Here is a 19,694-nt window from a genome sequence, read left to right on the forward strand (position 1 = left end):
CCAATATAAGTAAAGTTTTAAACTGATTTATTCAGTTTGAAAGGTAATTTAGTTTTAAAGGATTTTGTTATTCCAAATTCTTTATATTCCTGTTGTTATAAAGTTGCTCTAGCTAAGCTGTGTAGTCTTGCTGTTGAGCACTTTAAATATTTCAGTAGGGAAGTATTTTTACTTCGTTAAAAATCTCATTTTATGTCTTTAAAAATGAAGTTTACTTAATGAAGAATTAGTGTATAAACTCTGCATGCCTCAATCAAGCTGCCATTCCTCTTCAAAACCGCTTGATATATTGTTGGACTGGTCACTTTTAAGTAATTACCTTAACATTTTGTGCTATTATTTTAGTATAGCAATGCAGATGAAACTAACTGGGTTTGTTGGAAGCCAGGCTAATTAAGATAATACAATTCGCGAGATGTAAAAAATAAAATAAAATCTGGTATTTCAGTAACATATTCACAAGCCTTACCTTTCACTCACATTGCCACCCTATGCATAGTCTTGTTTAGTTTGTAACTTACTTCATGGCCCATAAAGTTTAGGTGATACAGCAACAGTAGTTGTTACTTGGGGAGGAAAGGGCTATTAAATGAGTTGGGGACTTTTGATCGATGCAAATTGTGTATTATTAGCCAATTAACCATTAAAATGCTATCTGATGTGGCTAGAAGAATGGGAATGAGCAGCATCAAGGTAATAATAATAATTTTATTATTTGTACCACACCCATCTAACTAGGTTGTCCTAGGCACTCTGGGTAGTATGGAGAATTGTGGAACGTCGATGAAATGTGACAGTTCATTGCTCTGACATACATGGAATTCCAGAGCAAGCAGGCTTCTCTCCATTCTCTTGAATGGATGCAACCACTTTCTGTGTGCTGCTTTTCATGTGTGGTGCTGCCCCTTCTCTTGAGAAAGCGAGATACAAAGCAAATTAAAAGTTTAAAGTAAATAGGGGTTACCCAGTAGAACCTTCCCCCACCCTTAAGTCTGGGGCTATTCTCTCCAGAATCATATTAAGATCTCATCTAAGGAAAGTGAAGAATTGAATCAAACTGGTTTTCTTGTAGCTTTTAACATTATAAAATTATGCTTTAAATAGATGGAGGACCATGTAAAAGTAAATTACACTTCTACACTGGTCAGACAATTAGAATTATGAATAAAATATTTGAGGCAATAAGCTTTTATAATTGCTGTACCAGTGCTATTTTTCTACAAAAAGAGGTGCTGAAACTCATGAGCACCTCCCTTGTTCTCTTACAATGGCAATGGCACCCACCTGAGAGGTGCTGAAACTGAGTTCTGGTGAGTGCCAGCTGAAAAAGAAAGCCCTGCCTATAGGTCCGTTGAAGTTGCACTGCCATATTTTCTGGTATCTGGTTTTTCTTCTTATTCAATGAGAACCCAATAGTTAAATATTTCTGGAGATTAAAAAATACGAAAAATATAATGTCTGTGACATGGCTTAGGTCTGTTGTCAACCCTGTAACACAACTTGAATCTATTACCTTCTGGAACTCAATACAGTACCAAAATTTGGTGTTTCTTTACAAGGTGCATTTTAAAACAAATCAATGGGAGAAAAAAACCCATTTTTTAGTATTTGAAAGTGTTTTCTTTTTGTTGTTAAAATAATGAACCCTTGTTGTGCAGTTCATATTATAAATGGAGTTTTGTGAAGGTGCCTGAGGTAAATAAATGCTTAAAAGAATTAGGAATGCATTTTATGCTTTTTAGTGAGAAGACAGAATTTATGATGCAGGAGGACCAAAGGGAATCTTCAAAGCTTAGCAATGTCATGTGTTGTATTCTATGGATATTATATAAAGCATAGGAAGTGGAAATTAGTTTGATAAGTGTTAGACAGTTGTATCAAGTAAATGCTTTTTGCATAACATAGTCAGGTAAATGAAAATGCCATTGATCTGCTTTAACAACTATTATATGCTGTCAAGTGAAAATGACTGTAATGGCTTATATGCATTATAAAGTAAAAACATTTTCATGTCATCAATTTATCTTATTCAGTAGTGATCAATAACTGCTTGTGAAATGCTGTGCAGATTAAACAGCCCAGAATATTTTGAAACAAAACCCTGTCGACCTCTGCAGCATACAGAGTAAAGGCACAGATTTAAAATGTATTAAATTAAGTTAATCATTTTTATATCTGTAAGCCCTGATGTGCTAAAAGTTAAAGCGTTAAAAGCTTCTTTTGTAATAGAAGGCCATCATTGTTGGTCAATAAAATGTTTACCCACTGAAATTAATGAACCTAACTTAGTCATGTTACTTCATTTCACTGGGTCTCCTCTGAGTAAAAGTGAGTAAAACCATCCCATGAAAAGACATTAACTTCTGGAATCAGAACTTTGAACATATGCAATACTTCCTGCCAGTTTATCTATAGATTAGTGGGGAACCACTAGAGTTAACTATAAGACTTGTAATCACAGTTGTGCAATACAAACTTACTTTGCATATGAAGTGTTAACTGGAACACTCACAGAATCTTAAGTCTAGTCACTAACCGTCTGGGTTTAAACACATTAAAGTACGGTAAGTCACACAGAACTCTTTAATCTGGTTAAGGCCATCTGCTGTCTACTGAAATCCTGCCTAAATCGGTGGAATTAGTATTCTAGTGTTAGGAGTTTGTAGTCTAAAGGTATCTGACAGTGCTATTTTATAAGGTAGCATTATCTGAACACAAGATTCCTTCATTTTCAGCAAACCCCCCCCATATGACACAGCCCGCAATTTTTGGTATACCCCCCCAACCCTCTGGAGGGACTTTTCAGCAGTTGCAAGGGCCAAAAAGCGGCCGGGGGGGGGGGATATCTACTATGTGAGTTTACCTTCTGCTCATGCAATGTTGGATTCCACTCCCTAATATAGGGGTAGTCAATGGGATGCACTTCATAAATATCGGACTGCAACTGTAATCAGTTCTGACCATTATCCATAGTGGTTTAGGCTCATGGGAGCTGCAGTTCAAAACATATGGAAGGCACCATATTTGCTATCCCTGCCATAATACTTAGCAGCCACCACTAGGTTACTGCAATGCATTATATGTGGAGCTGCCTTTGAAGATGATTTGGAAACTGCAGCTGGTGCAGAATCTGGTGGCCAGGTTGCTCACTGATGCAAGATGGTCTAAGCACATATAACACCAATCCTGGCCTGATTGCACTGACTACCAATTATTTTTGGGTTCAATTCAAAGTGCTGGTTTTGTCCTATAAAGTATCATGCATCTCAGAGCCCCAGTACTTCAGCGTAGGAAGCTGTCTTATCCTGAATCAGACCATTGGGTCCATCTGACTCAGTATTGTCTACACTGACTGGCAGCAGCTCTCCAGGGTCTCAAGCAGGGTTCTTTCCTAGACCCACCTAGAGATGCCAGGGGTTGGGACCTCCTGCATGCAAGCAGATGCTCTACCACTGAGCTACAGCCCTTTCCCAAGGACTGCCTCTCTCCATAGGAACTGACCCAGGCTCTTCTCCATGTGTGCCCAGCACAGGAGGTCTGGAGAGGAGAACATAAGAATGGGCCTTTTCAGTGGTGGGTCACCACTTGTAAAAAGGTTTTCCTCTAGGGGGCTTGCCTAGTGCCATCCTTGTCAAGTTTCGGGTACCAGGCAAAAACTTTCCTTTTTATTTATTCTTAAATATTATTTATTTCCTTTAGATATAAGACATGCGACAGCTACATAAAATGAGAATTAAAATAAAACAGTATATGCTCAGATAAACCTTTCTAAATACCATATTTTTTGCACCATAACACTCACTTTTTTCCTCCTAGAAAGTAAGGGGAAATGTCTGTGCGTGTTATGGAGTGAATGCCTATGGATGGCGGGGGGATCTGCTGCAGTCGTGAGCAAAGGATCCATGGTTCCCCTTCCTTCCCTCCTCCGTGGCTCGCTTTGAAACAGCAAAGCGGGAGAAGAGCCGCTGAGTGGGGAGGAGAGAGGGACAGAGAGCCTACTTGCTTTAAAGGAGCAAAGCGGGAGAGGAGAGGAGCCGCTTACATGAGTCCAGAGCTGTTTTTTTCAGCGAGCCGGGGAGGAGGGAGAGAACGGCTCGCTAAATAGCAGCAAAGTTTTTCGCAAGCAGGCTTTCTGTCCCTCTCTCCTCCCCATTCAGCTGGCTAAATAGCAGCAAAGTTCTTCAGTGAGCCAGGGAGGAGGGAGAGAAGCAGAGCCTTTAAAGGAGCAAAGCGGGAGGGGAGAGGAGCTATCTCCTCTTATACCCCTCTTCTGCATTATTAACAGCATCCTTCTCCACCCACCCCACGCGTGTTCCTTGTCCCTTGAGTGCTTTTCCTTCCCTCCCCACTTAAAACGTGGTTACAAAGCACAGATCCACATGGATCCTCAGGATTTTTGCATTGGGCTACCCCAAACTCACTGTCAGATCACATGTCTGTGGCCACAGCATGAACCACAAAAATCATACATCATCTGTTTCGTTTAGAATATTTTTTTTTTCTTGTTTTCCTTCTCTAAAAACTATGTGCGTGTTATGGTCGGATGTGTGTTATAGAGCGAAAAATACGGTATATTAACAAAGTTTTTTTGTGTGCATATATGTGTGTGTGTATAAACAGATCTGAAATGATGTATAATAATGTGTATGCTTAGATTACTGACCATTTGTAAAAGGTATTTTGTTTTTTAAAAACACATTTCCTTTTCACCTGCACTTTTGGCCCTTAGTTTTCTGTGTTTTAAGGAATTTTGGATCCATGCCATCAGCTGATAGGTAGATGGGTGTGGTTTGGGGAAATGACCTAGTGGGTCAAATTGGACCTGCTTGTAGGCCAAGGTTGGTCTACAGGTCAGAGGTTCTCCATCCTTGGTTCCACTGTAGCTGTAACATGAAAGCTCTGCCAAAGTTACAAGCATTTTCTGTGGTTGATTAAGTGACAGCTTTATTTACATTCCAATCCTATGCATGTCTAGTCAGAAGAAAGTCCTATTGCTTTCAATGAGGCTTACTCCTAGATAAGCATGAATAGGATTGCAGCCTTCATTAGCTTTCCTAACCATCTGTATTCGGGTTTTTATAACATACCGTCTAACACATTTGAGAAACTATAACACTTCCTATTTATTATTGCTGTATAATTTGTAATTACTGACTTAATTTCTTAGATGGAAATGCAGTATTAGCCTGTGTGAAATAGAACTGACTCAGCAGTGATTAATTAAAAGTTATTAATACTTAGCAGTTCCTTCTGATGTGTTAATAGCCTAATTAGTTCAGCATCTTAAATAACTGAAAAAAGAAAATAGAAGATTCACCAAGTCAGATGATGTGCTCCATTTTGACAAATGTAACAACATCAAGGCATTTAATATCCACCCAATATAATGATTATTGGCTAGTGGATATAAAACACTATACGGCCAGACGAGAATCCTGAATTCTGCTTCCTTTGAAAACAAGTCATGTTTTAAAAACTGGCCAAATAAAGTATACATCAGATAAAATGTAATTACATAATCCCTAAGTATTCTGGGAAGTCCAGAAGTCCAGTAAAGTGAATGCAATGCTATGTAGTACATGAAACATGGTACTGTAGTCAAAACAAACAGCTCCATGTTGAACACTCCTCAAGTGGTACAACTTAAATGTCTAGATATCATTACACTACATATTTTTTTGTTACTCCTGTTCATTGGCTGCTGCTGTCAGAGGTAAAGAACTACTCAGCACAATGATGTAAGGTCACATAACGGAGGAGGAAACTCAACAAGTTTACTGTTTTTGGTGGCAGTGCCATTTTTAATAGAATGTAGCTCTGCCCTCCTTTCCAGAACTTTTTTCGGTCAGCACTGGGTCTGAAAACTGTACTTGTTCTGTTGTTCTAATAGGGATCAAAAGAGTCACTGGTGCTCCCTGAACTTGTTAGATATGTTGTTGGCCTCTTACCATGCTTGCTTGAAGACATGCATCAGAACCTACCTCTGAATTGAAGGAGTCCCTCAGAAATAACAATTGACTGAGGAAATTAGTAGTCTGATGCTGAGATAACCTCTTCCAGCTTCAGGTTCTGACTTTATTAATGCTGGGGACCAGACTACTTGCTGTTCAGTAGAGTTGGCTCAGCAAAGCAAATTTGCTAAATTAAAAACAGCATAATTTCATCTAGATTGTGGAGCATCAGCATAGAACCAGGGGTGTAGATATCTAGTTCGTGGGCCCAGTTAACTCAGCCCACAAGTCTGTTTCACACAAGCCATCCCTACCAGCCGTACACTTGCTTTTATGTACAGTGCTAGGTGTGGGGCAAGTAAGAGATGATTCTGTTTTAGTATTGTTCATCGCTGTGTTTCTTAGGAGAAGATTTGCCTATGATGATTTTAAGAATGTTCTATACTTGGAATAGGCTGGCACATTTTTCTTAGGACTCCTTTTGGAAAGCAGGTTAAGTGATTTACAGGAAGTTATCTTTATTTTCAGAATGGTTCTTCACTTCTGTTGCATGTTTGTAAACAAATATGTTACATCTCAAGGGGACATATGGTTTAAAATTTGTTTCACTACTTAAAGTGACATATTTCTATGTTAAATGTGCAGCAAAAAGTTGTCTAATGATTCAAATGGGTTGTATTTATTTGTCACACATATTTTGAATTAATGTACTCAATTAAAATTCTATTCTAGGGAGAATATTTCTGTGAAAGACAGTGCAAAATTGCTATGCTCTGAAAAATTGGTTTTGCTGTATCTGCACCTGGCTTTCAGATTTTACAGAACAAAAATGAGAACAGATTCTAAAAGCTGTGGAACATCAAGGGAGGAACATGCCCCACCTCTCCTCATTTCCAGTTCCATGTTACAGACAGTCTTTAAATTTTGTCATAGCTGGTCACATTGACAGTACATATAAGTAGTATATCCCTTATATAACTCCAAATGCTGCTAGATATTTCATGCTGACATCACTTTCTCCAGTGAAGTCATGGCTGCCAATGGGGACATGAATAAAGATGCTTTGAGCATTTAACAGAACTGGGAACAAAGGGTGCTTTCCCTCTCTTGCTTCCAGGTTGTGTGTGAAGGGAGAGAATCACTCACTTTCTGCACAATGAAACACTCCTGTCCTTGTTTTTATCACATATTCAAGGTGGCCCCAGGACTGTGTCTACTGAGTGGTGCATCATCTGTATTCACAGTGGAATAAGGGACCAAAGACTTTACAGAACCTAAATGGTTCCATACCCTTGTTACTGTACTTCACTCATGAAAGGGAGTGGCTAGTGCTGTGGTCTAAACCACTGAGCCTCTTGGGCTTGCTGATCGGAAGGTCAGTGGTTCGAATTCTCATGACTGGGTGAGCTCCTATTGCCCTGTCCCAGCTTCTGCCAACCTAGCAGTTCAAAAGCACACCAGTGCAAGTAGATAAATACAGTAGGTCCCACTGCAGCGGGAAGGTAAATGGTGTTTCCATGTGCTCTGGCTTCCATCATGGTGTTTTGGTGCGTCAGAAACGGTTTAGTCATGCTGGCAACATTACCTGCAAAGCTGACCCACATGACGCCCGCTCCCTCAGCCTAAAAAGCGAGATGAGCTTTTTGCCATAGTCGCCTTTGCCTGGACCTAACCGTCCAGGGGTCCTTTACCTTTACCTTTATTCCACTTGTTACATTGTTTTAACCCGGCATAACATTTTGTTTATTGCTTTGTTTCTGATTGGTATTCCAACACATTTATGAAATGTAATTTATCCAAATGCCTTTTAAAGCATATTACGCTCTTTTTTACCTCATGTGCTTTCTATCCTTTGCCTTTGTTTTACACCCACACACCCACAGTACATTTGTGCTTACTGCAATTTTCACTGGCTGATATACTGCTGGAGTTAACCACATGACACATCAGCCCCTTGTTGACCTATGTGTGAAAATTCTGATGTATCGTCGAACCATACCACTAAATCAGCAAGTGCACTGCATAAACTATTTATGACTGAAACCTCACCTGGTGATCCATGTATCCAGGTCAACAGTTTATGGGTGAAATAAAGCATATTTCTGGTTTGCAGACACAAGTGATGGAGAAATTACTATATCCCTTGCTAATCTTGTCCCATGGTCAATTGCCTTCACTGCTGGAAGAAAAATACAACATTCTGTAATTTCCAGTCATGTTGCCTTTCTCTTATTTTCCAATACTGAATTTTGTTGTTCCAGCTCTATTAGACTGAAGAAACTGCTGCTATCAGGCAATTCTTTCCCCCCATTATCGGCACTTAAGGACCATAATTATTTTTTCTTGTTACATTTTGCTTTGATAAAACATCATTTTGCTAAACAGTTACATTACAAGTAAGTGTGCTTTACAAGTGATATGTGTACAAGCGTTGCATAGTTGATGGGCTGATGGAATATAATGACAGTTATTTATAAATCAACATTTTAGATCAATGATTGTGGAAATTTCCCCCATTTCTTGGGAAAAGAAAATTAGCAAGAACCACTGAGTCCCAATTTGAGTTCAGAAGAGCTCTGTTCATTTATATACAGCACCAAGATAGCATTAAAGAGAAGTTTACATTAGAGTAAAACAATACACGGGCTACCTGAACCTGGAGCAATGGCTTAGACATGTTTCTATGATAGAGAAAGGGTGGAGGTGGGCAGAAATATTACTGTTGCAGTATATGTACTTGAGGAAGGTGATTGGGGGCGGGGGGGGTGACCTCTCAACTCCAGGTATTCTTGGCAGATGTGAACTATCTGGGTTTAAATTCTGATTAAACATACGGAAAAACCTTCTGACAATAAGAGCTGTTCACCAATGGAACAGTCTCCCTTGGGAGGTTGTGGACTCTTCTTCCTTGGAGGTTTTTAAGCAGAGGTTGGATGGCTATCTGCCATTGATGCTTTAGCTGAGATTCCTGCATTGCAGGACGTTGGACTAATGACCCTTAGGGTCCCTTCCAACTCTGTAATTCTGTGATCATGGCACTGAATTAGCCTCACCACTCTGATGGATAACTTTATCAGGAGAGAGACAGGAGACGTATAACCCTGTTGGTTCTCCTTCATCTCTCATTGGTGTTTTGTACCATTGACCATGTTATCCTTCTATATCACCTTCAGGGAATCTGAGTTGAGGATACTGTTTTACAGTGGTTTGGCTCCTGTTCCCAAAGCCATTTCAGAGAACAGTGTTTGGTGATGATTCATCAGTCCCTTGTCCCCAATGCTATTCAATATCTATATCCTCTGATGGGAACATGCGCTCAGTTCCTGCTTTGAGGGCATGACTTCTTCAGCAAGACTTGTTCTGCTTGGTAATTCTATCTTTAACAATGCTTTTCTCACAGACATTAAGCTAATCAGTCTGTAATTTCCTGAATCCCCTTTGGATCTCTTCTTTGGGTGTTGTTTGGTGTTTCATTGGTCACTTTTAGTCCTTAGATACTAAATAAGGAACTTGGGGACAAGTTACTTATTTTGTTATATGATCAGCATTTTCTCATCTGAATTCTTTAAAAACTCTTGAATGGTTGACATAAGGACCGAGTGATTTGTCATTTTTAACTTGTTAATAAGGGCTAGAACTTCATCACTTGTCACCACTGTTTGCCTCAGTTTGTCACACTCCCTTCCAGTGAACGTTAGTTCGAGCACAGAAATCTACCCTACATCTACATTTTGCTGTGAAGCTGTTCTTGTTTTGATATATAACACTCTAGATGGCTGGAGACCCAGATGCCTGTAAAGTCTCTAGCTCCCTTATACACCTGCCCAGACTTTATGATCATATGATCATCAGGGGACATCATCATCACTTCTCATGGTGTCACAATCTTCTTGAGATACAGGGTGTGGTGACATGTGAGGGGACATTCTCAGTTGTGGCACCTCTACTCTGGAATTCCTTCCCCTCTCAGGTGCAAAATGTTAATTGTATGAACCAATGTCATACCTATATTCACCAGCATTGGAATATTTCCTCTACATTGTCTAGTTAAATTAAATGATGGTAAACATAAAAGTGCACCTGGCTGTCTTGATTTTCGGAAAGGTTAATATAGAACAGTCTTTGCCTGCACAGCAGGTCATGTCTAGTTTTGTTAAGGATCTAATACATCTCTTTATTCCCATCTGCTGTTATCCTCTACTCTGAAATTAAACTGATCATAAAATGGCTATTCAATATCTATTAAAAGTTTTACATGCTTATGGCCTTTGATTATTACCTCCCAAGGTAGCCTACATCACCATAATGCTGGCCTTCAATTTAATGCTTTGTTAGTAAATGCTGTATAAGCTGTTCTTTACTAGGATACTGCAATCCTTTGTGCTGCTTAGTTATTTCTCACAAGATTTGACTCAATTGTAATTTATTGCCACACAACATTTACACAGTTATACACTTTGTATCAGTAATTGCAGGGTGAGTCCTTTAAAAGAGGCCCCATGGATACAGAGTACACATGTTCCACGGGGCCTCTTTTAAAAGATTCACCCTGTATATTATTATTGTATTTTGTATGTTTATTATTTTATGGGAACTGCTTCAATACTTTGACTTGAAGTGGTATGTATATCCAGATAAATAATATCTTAAGTGCTGAGGCCTTAGCCCGTCAGAATTCACATGGTCAGTGGTGTGTTCCATGGTGAAACCACTGTAAGAATGAGACATTTAAAATTAGCCATTTACCACATAGACTTTTCATGTGTCCTTTACAGAGGACCATCCACTATCTTTTTCCACCTCTAGAAAACAAGCTCCCCACTGCTTTGCCGCTTCTCCTCTCAGTAAGTGGGAGCAACATGTCATGTTGGGAAACCAGAAGAGCACTGCTGTACCTGCCCTGCTTGCTACTGGATCATCAATGGGTATTTAGCACTATTATGACGTGGTTTTTAAGTGAATCAAGCCATAGAGGTCTGTTTTTCTAAGTTCATGTCAATCACAGTAAAAATAAGCAATTTCATCCCACAGTTATGGCCTTCCTCCACTTATATTTTCTTAGATTATGGCCATGTTGTACTTTTCTGAGGTGAGAAAAACAAATTTAATGTTTGTTGTAACTTGAAATATTGCTGTAAAATGGTTGGCCTAATGCGGGAATTGTGTGTCATGTGTGAATGTAATTGCAAGTACTACCACTTTTTAGAGGTGCCATAATGGCAGAATTAACTACTATATGTTTGGTAGGATTAACTTCTAATTCATGGTGGTACCTGACTTAAGTCATACTCAAAGTAGATCCATTAAAACAGTGGATCAAGTTAATCATGACAAACTTGTTCATTGATTTCAGTGGATTTACTATGACTCAGTTGAATATAACATTCATAGTTTTTTGTGATAGAGTGATATATACACACACCCTACTGGGTTAGTAATTTGAACCTTTGACCTTATTTGCTGAAAATATCATTTTAGTTTAGAAAACTAGAGAATCACACAAATGCAGATACTGTGTAAGAAGAGACATCTTTTAAAAGGACTGCTGTAATAAATAGATTGTGGCATTCAAGATACAGTACAGGAAATGAAATGCTATCTTCAAAGATACGGTCTTTTTCAAAAACTAGTAACTGCATTTCTAGCCCTTTCATTCTCTTCAGATTTTTTAAAACTTCAATTGTAATAGATCATTGTATGTGATCCATTACAGCATATGATCTATTACAGTGCATCTGAGAAGGGAAGAGAGATTAAAAGCACTAAAAATGAATGCTCATATTTTACCTTTGGTTTGCATGTAATACAGGGAATAATTACATAAGCTTTTCTATACCTAATAGAATGGGACCTCCCTCCTCCTTCTATTCCTTAAACCATTTTAAGACTTTCTAATATTATTAGATAGTATTGGTGAAATATATCTTATTTTTATTCAGAAATAACTCTGACAGTGCCAGATGTAAATGCTGGGTTTTCTTTTTCTTTTTTCTTTGGATTATTGAGATTGCCTTTAACAGCAACTCGATTGCTGAAATCATAAGGTGAAGGTTTTCAGAGTATGGAGATAAGCAATATTATGTTCTAATCTGTGCAGATCAAGTTTCTGTGGGCTGGTTAAAAAAAGGTGTCAAGCCTTGCTATCATTGTTGGTATTCCTCTGTCTCGAGCGACAATGGTGTGTGCCTCCAGGGGTGAAGTGAAACCACTGTGTTAGCTGCACCAAAGTGACCTCCCAGGGGTACAAGTTGTGTATGGAGGTTGTGGGCTGCCCAGAGTACAAGACCCCACTCTCAGCCATGCTGATGTTGCCCACAGGAAAGCAGAGCAATCCACTGGACACCATCTTTGCTGCAGGAGTTGCTGGAATGAGGCGTACAAGGCACCATTCAACCTCTCTACCCTACTCTGGGTTCTTCTTTCCAGGGTGTGGTTGCTGTGGCATGCTGGTAGCTTCTAGGAGCCACGGGTGAGAGCTGAGTTCAAGGTGTGGACCAGAAGGAGCACAATATGCCTCCCACCACAGGCACTACCCCTTCCCTAATACCCCATTCACATACAGATTATCAACACATCTGATAATCTGATTTTCATGTCCTTCCTACTCCGTGGTTCTAAATATCTAGATCCCTATGGGTTGCTGCCACTGTGAACACATAACATTTAAGCCTGACTATAGACATGTCAGGTTGCCATTTCTAAAGATGGCAGAGCAGTCTTAAGTGGTGCCAGCTGCCATTTCCAAACCAATGTGGGTTTGCAGCAGCTAGAGTGAGGGGTCTGTGCATGTCGTCGTTTTTTAAAACCATCCAATTGAAACCAAAAGGAAGGAAATTAACTATGCCAGCTCCAAACTGATGCAGTTGGTACACCTGATCCTGGGGCCTCTCAGAGGAATGAAGGGGCTTTGGATTCAAGGCTATCTCTATCCTACCCTTACCTTATCCACAGAATGCCCTGTGCAAGACCTACTGACAGCAAAAACATATCCTGCAGACCCTTATGATAATGTGTACTGAGTTGCTTGTAGTATTCTGGATTCTACTCTCCATAATACTATGGGGGAAATTGTTAATTTTAAATTCTGTACTTTGAAAGGATTAAATAAATAGAATATTTAGTTTTGTAAGGCTTCATTAAAGCTGGAGTGGGGGGAAGTCATCAGTCAGGATAACAAGCCAGGATTGTTCATGAATTGAAATTGGGTACTGAGTTTTGGCATTCTTTTCTGTTCATTGCTCTTAGGACTACTGTTTAGGCCTATTTGATATTCCTGTTTAGGCCTATTTGATGGCTCACAAGAGGGGAAAATGGGATGCAAGTTTCCATAGTACCTTACAGTGCATTTCATACTTTCTTAGCCTCATATTCCCTCTTTGTATGTGCATGCATATGTACATTCAGTCTCCACTCAGTTTTGTTTTAAAGAATATATAAGATCGTGCCTACTGTTATATTAATAAGTATGAACAGAGATTTGTCTTTGATATTCATGTACATATTTACCTCAAGAATTCTCCAATCTGCACTCTTTTGATAAGTACCAGGAATCTGGGAACAATAAATAGGTTATGAGAAATTCTCAGCAGCACCAATGAAAAAAAACAGCAACAAAGCCTGAAAATTGTCTGATCTTAAGTTGTGGTGAAGCCCTCTTTTTATAGATGCTGTAGAAGTTCAGGTAGTAAATCTGATTTCTTGAAAAATGCATTTTGTTGAAACATCCCACTGGAAAATATAAGACTGAACACACATTTATATGGTACTTACTTGAACAAGCAGGCTTTTGTAATTGCATTCTATAATTTTGTCCTGGAAATATATACAATGAACAACTAGTTAAAATAATTGAATATCAACTCAATAATCAACACAAATTGTTGATTTGTTTGTCCCAGTTCTGAACAGAATGAGTGTCAAATATTTTTCCTTCTCCTTTTCTGCTATTTGAATTGTTTGCCTTCTAAAATTCCTTCCACCTTTATATTTGTTCTGTCACATGCCATGCTATTAGGCTGGGGTGGTCATACTACATATTAAGACTTTAAAATAAAAAAATACATGCAAACCTCATTCAGATGGTTTGTATGTCATTATATTCACTTGTAGTTTTTGTTGTTGTTGTTTTAGTCATTTAGTCATGTCCGACATACTACCTGATAATTGTAATGAAGCCAATCCTAAACACCTCCAACATTACATTTTGTGATAGGAAAAATATAAGTTGTATTATATCTAGTAATTAAGAACTATGTTGAAAGACATTAATTTGCTCTTTACCTGCAGTAGCACAAGTTCATAATGTATGCAAATATTATTAGTAGCTAAGATAGCTTTGTGTATTTGTTCATGCCTTAGTGGTCTATATTGCTTATATCACTCAATTATTTATATTATTTGTTGTTGTTGTTTAGTTGTTTAGTCGTGCCCGACTCTTCATGACCCCATGGACCAGAGCACGCCAGGCACTCCTGTCTTCCACTGCCTCCTGCAGTTTGGTCAAACTCATGCTGGTAGCTTCGAGAACACTATCCAACCATCTCGTCCTCTGTCATCCCCTTCTCCTTGTGCTCTCCATCTTTCCCAACATCAGGGTCTTTTCCAGGGAGTCTTCTCTTCTCATGAGGTGGCCTAAGTATTGGAGCCTCAGCTTCACGATCTGTCCTTCCAGTGAGCACTCAGGGCTGATTTCCTTAAGAATGGATACATTTGATCTTCTTGCAGTCCATGGGACTCGCAAGAGTCTCCTCCAGCACCATAATTCAAAAGCATCAATTCTTTGGCAATCAGCCTTCTTTATGGTCCAGCTCTCACATCCATACATCACTACTGGGAAAACCATAGCTTTAACTATACAGACCTTTGTTGGCAAGGTGATGCCTCTGCTTTTTAAGATGCTGTCTAGGTTTGTCATTGCTTTTCTCCCAAGAAGCAGGCGTCTTTTAATTTCGTGGCTGCTGTCACCATCTGCAGTGATCATGGAGCCCAAGAAAGTAAAATCTCTCAGTGCCTCCATTTCTTGCCCTTCTGTTTGCCAGGAGGTGATGGGCCCAGTGACCATGAGCTTTGTTTTTTTGATGTTGAGCTTCAAACCATATTTTGCACTCTCCTCTTTCACCCTCATTAAAAGGTTCTTTAATTCCTCCTCACTTTCTGCCATCAAGGTTGTGTCATCTGCATATCTGAGGTTGTTGATATTTCTTCCGGCAGTCTTAATTCCTGCTAGGGATTCATCCAGCCCAGCCTTTTGCATGATGAATTCTGCATATAAATTAAATAAGCAGGGAGACAATACACAGCCTTGTCGTACTCCTTTCTCAATTTTGAACCAATCAGTTGTTCCATATCCAGTTCTAACTGTAGCTTCTTGTCCCACATAGAGATTTCTCAGGAGACAGATGAGTTAGTATCTTCAGCTCACAGGCAGAGGTACCTGGCCTCCCCCGAGGCAATTGAGCGAGATACTGTGTTTACCGTCCGTCTGCGACCCCGGCAGGCTAGGTAAACAAACCCGGCGATTCTTCTCATTAGTCGTGAGAAGAACACACCCTCTGCTTCTTTGCTTCTCTCTCCCTCCCTGCATTCTCCCAGGGAGGAGAAATGAGACAGACAGGAGTCCTTTCTACATGTTTTATTCCTGTCACTCAACAGTACATAGAAATGTGACTGCACCCTTCAGTCTCCATTAGAAGAGTCACAACTCCTCCCCTGTACTTCCAGCACAGGTCAGATGACACACTGAGCTAACATCCGGTGCTCAGTACAGAGAATAGGCTCCACCTTTTCTCCAACAGTACATCTGCAAACTGTTTTGCATTCCAGCCATCTGGAGCTGGCTTTTGCCTTGGTGCTTTTTCCCAACAGTGATCAGGCACTCCCATTTTTTAAAGAACCTGCCATAGTTTGCTGTGGTCGACACAGTCAAAGGCTTTTGCATAGTCAATGAAGCAGAAGTAGATGTCTTTCTGGAACTCTCTAGCTTTCTCCATAATCCAGCGCATGTTTGCAATTTGGTCTCTGATTCCTCTGCCTCTTCTAAATCCAGCTTGCACTTCTGGGAGTTCTCGGTCCACATACTGCTTAAGCCTGCCTTGTAGAATTTTAAGCATAACCTTGCTAGCGTGTGAAATGAGTGCAATTGTGCGGTAGTTGGAGCATTCTTTGGCACTGCCTTTCTTTGGGATTGGGATGTAGACTGATCTTCTCCAATCCTCTGGCCACTGCTGAGTTTTCCAAACTTGCTGGCATATTGAGCGTAGCACCTTAACAGCATCATCTTTTAAAATTTTAAATAGTTCAGCTGGAATACCATCACTTCCACTGGCCTTGTTATTTGCAGTTCTTTCTAAGGCCCATTTGACTTCACTCTCCAGGATGTCTGGCTCAAGGTCAGCAACCACACTACGTGGGGTATACGAGCCATCCATATCTTTCTGGTATAATTCCTCTGTGTATTCTTGCCACCTCTTCTTGATGTCTTCTGCTTCTGTTAGGTCCTTACCACTTTTGTCCTTTATTATGGTAATCTTTGTATGAAATGTTCCTTTCATATCTCCAATTTTCTTGAACAGATCTCTGGTTCTTCCCATTCTGTTGTTTTCCTCTATTTCTTTGCATTGCTCATTTAAGAAGGCCTTCTTGTCTCTCCTTGCTATTTTTTATATTATAGGAGATGGTTATTTGGCCTTTTAAATGTGTTTGTGGGAGAGGGGTTATTGGTTTGTTTTTCTTTTAGTATGTATTTTGTGTTCTCATTTTGTATTTTTATGTTGTGAACTGCCCTGTGCTCTTTGGAGAAAGGGTGGTAAAATAAGTAAAATAAAATATAATAATAAATACTTTGGGCTTTCTAAAATGGTGAAGTATTGTGGAATAATGGTACAAATCTGTATTGTTGGTTCAAGTGCTTGAACTGATAGCATCAAATAGTTTTGCCCCCTTCAGTACTGCAGTGTTTGAGTGATATGAGGCAGCAAAGATTTAACAAGTATTCCTGTTGTGTAGTACTTTGTTATTCAGGATCTCTTTCTGGTAAATAGACATTCTAGAAAGGATACCTATAGTTAGTATGTAATATATTGAGCAATTGAATGACCACCACTTTTTCTGGTTTAGAAATGCCAGTTTTAGGCATCATTTCCATATCATTATCTTGTCTTTGTGACCAATACATGCATCCATACGTAAAGTGCAAAAGCACTCAAGGGTCACTTTGATGCCTCATTTTCAAATGCAAAGCTATTTCTATGATCCCCTGGATGAAAAGAACATTAAAAATTATAGAGGGTACGCTTGAAATTAAGCAGTTCACTAGGGCTGAGTTGAAGAGGGGCTGCATTTTTTAACATTTTCTCTGCCTGTGAAATGCACCCCCTTTCAAAGATATTTAATGTCTTTTTCAAGGGGGCAGTGCAGAGATGAGGCACACTATTTTCTTACATGTACAATTTTATTTACAGATAAGATGTATAACCTGCCTTTATGAGTAGCTCATTTAAGGTGGCTTACACAATAACAGATAACACACAATACAGTACACAATAACACACTTTTCAACAAGAATACAATACTATACAATACCTCCTATAAAAAGGTTGCAACATTAGGAAAACCATCAATAATAAATACATAGCCAGTTGAAAGTCCATCTACCCAAAGGAGCTTAACAGTAGCATAGATAATCCTTCATAAATAAACCAATGAAAACAGGTGGGCTATCAAGACCTTTATGAAGTCCTGAATTGTAGTAGCTTTATGCAGGTCATGAATTCCATTTGGGCTTTAAAATTTCATCGGCATTCTGTATGACGCCAGAATTCAGCACCCCCGCCTCTCACCTTCAGTTGTTTGTCATTGTTGCAGTGCCCCCTGTGGCGTCCTCTTGGCTTGGTGCCCAGTGCGGACTCCCCTAAATCCGCCTCCGATTTCAACTCTGTAGCTTGCTCTATTCCCTCCCTTCAAAACCTAGCATACAAGCAGTGACAGCAGCCCTCTATTCTGACCCACTTCATTGCCCTGGTTTCCAGCAGCTGCCCAGTGGGGAGAACGATTGCTGTTTCTGCAGTGCTAAGCAGCAACTTAGGCTGCTTCCAGATGTGTGTGTGTGGCTTTAGAAGATCAAGAGCACTGGGAAGCTGAGGTTTAAACCTCCTTCCCTACAGTCTCACTGCAGCCTCAACTGTGGGTGGTGAGAGAGTGTGTGAGGGCAGGTGGGTTGAATATTTGTGTTGTAATTGACATGGGCCTCACACACATGCACCCACCAGCATAGGCACCAATGTGCACAGAAGATTGGGGATGGGGATGAAGACACATGCATAACATGGGGACAGGAGCTAGGGGGCAGAGCTAAACACAGCAGCAGTGCAGCTTCATTGGCCGGTGGCTCATCCTCCCTCAACTTCAGGTTCCTCCACCATCACTGGCTGGGGGCTGCTTCTCATGCCTTTCCCTTATGAAGCAGCAGGAGGAGGAAGAGGAAGAAGAAAAGCTGCCAGCTGCTGAAGCTGCGCTGTGATGTGCTTGGCTCTGCACTCTGCCTGCTCCACTCCTTGATTGTTCTGAACATTGGGGAGACCAGCAAAAATTACTGGGAGGGCCCGAAAGGACTGGGCCGCTAAGAGTTGGCACCTACTAGGGGTGGACACATTTGCCAACTTCTACTTTTAATTGCTTTACCCATGAAAAAGAGGACATGTCCTGGAAAAAGAGGACATTTGGCAACCCTATCAGAGCTCACCTTTTGGGCCCCAGCACCACTTAATATGAACTGAGTGTGAATATTAGAATGCATGCAATATTTTGCTGTGACTGTACATTTCAGAGGAAGACCAGTAGTTGTGAGCAAGCTGTCTTTCAGCTATTCTCACTGAGCAACTCCTTATAAGCCTGCAAAGAACCTAAGGTACTCACAAATGTAATACAAAAACCACAGATATATTTGACAGTGGTCAATGTGCGGCATGCAATACTATTTAATATGGTAGTAGATGATAGTTGGCATATGATAATAGTTAGTATCCGACAGTACGGTATTTAATTAAATGCTATGCTAAGGAAAGCAATATTTGCCAGTTGACAGCTTCAGAAATTTCATATCTGAAAGATGCAAAAACCAAAACAATCAAGCAATGCCACAAGTATCAAGTATTCAAATTCATTTGAATGCAAATTCAAAATGTACTTTGAAATCTCTTGAAGATTTGTGTACTAAAGTTAGAAAATCCAGCAATTTTCAAAAATTTGTAAATATTCATTTTCGTTCTAATACACAGAGCATATGCAATATAAATGAGCATATTTTACATTACTGTCCAGTATGGCCATAGACAAACATGTTTAGGTTCCACTTACTTCAGTGGGAAATATTAGTTCCTGTGCTGAAATCAGGGTAAGGTTTAATTATAGGTGGATTGTCCCATTATGGAGAGTCATGTAATAACATTTAGAAATCCATATGGTAAACAATGAATGGTCTAAAAATATTGTCTTCAAATGTTTTCCCCCTTTATACATCCAAAGTAATTACTAACTGACCTTGCAGCATTAACCTAAACAACAACAAAAGTCATTTGATTTTCAGGCCAGATGTTGATAGCCCCAAAACAGTCGCTGCAAGCTGGCGATCAAAAGCTTTTTTTAAATTGAGCACATCCCTTGGTGTCCTCATTGCTAGCCCATTATCAGTACTACATTCCAATGGGAGAGAGAACTAGTCAAGAACTGTGCTTGGGGCAAAGCCAG

The 19,694-nt window shown here is 39.8% G+C and overlaps 1 protein-coding gene across 2 annotated transcripts in view; it reads left to right on the forward strand.

Moving 5' to 3' along the window:
- The window catches only part of PACRG (parkin coregulated), a 227,162-nt gene that overhangs the window by 112,472 nt on the left and 94,996 nt on the right, over window positions 1-19,694 (forward strand). The window lies entirely within an intron of this gene.

The sequence above is a fragment of the Podarcis pityusensis genome (assembly GCF_964106645.2).
Source record: "Podarcis pityusensis genome assembly, chromosome: 3".
Taxonomy (NCBI): domain Eukaryota; kingdom Metazoa; phylum Chordata; class Lepidosauria; order Squamata; family Lacertidae; genus Podarcis; species Podarcis pityusensis.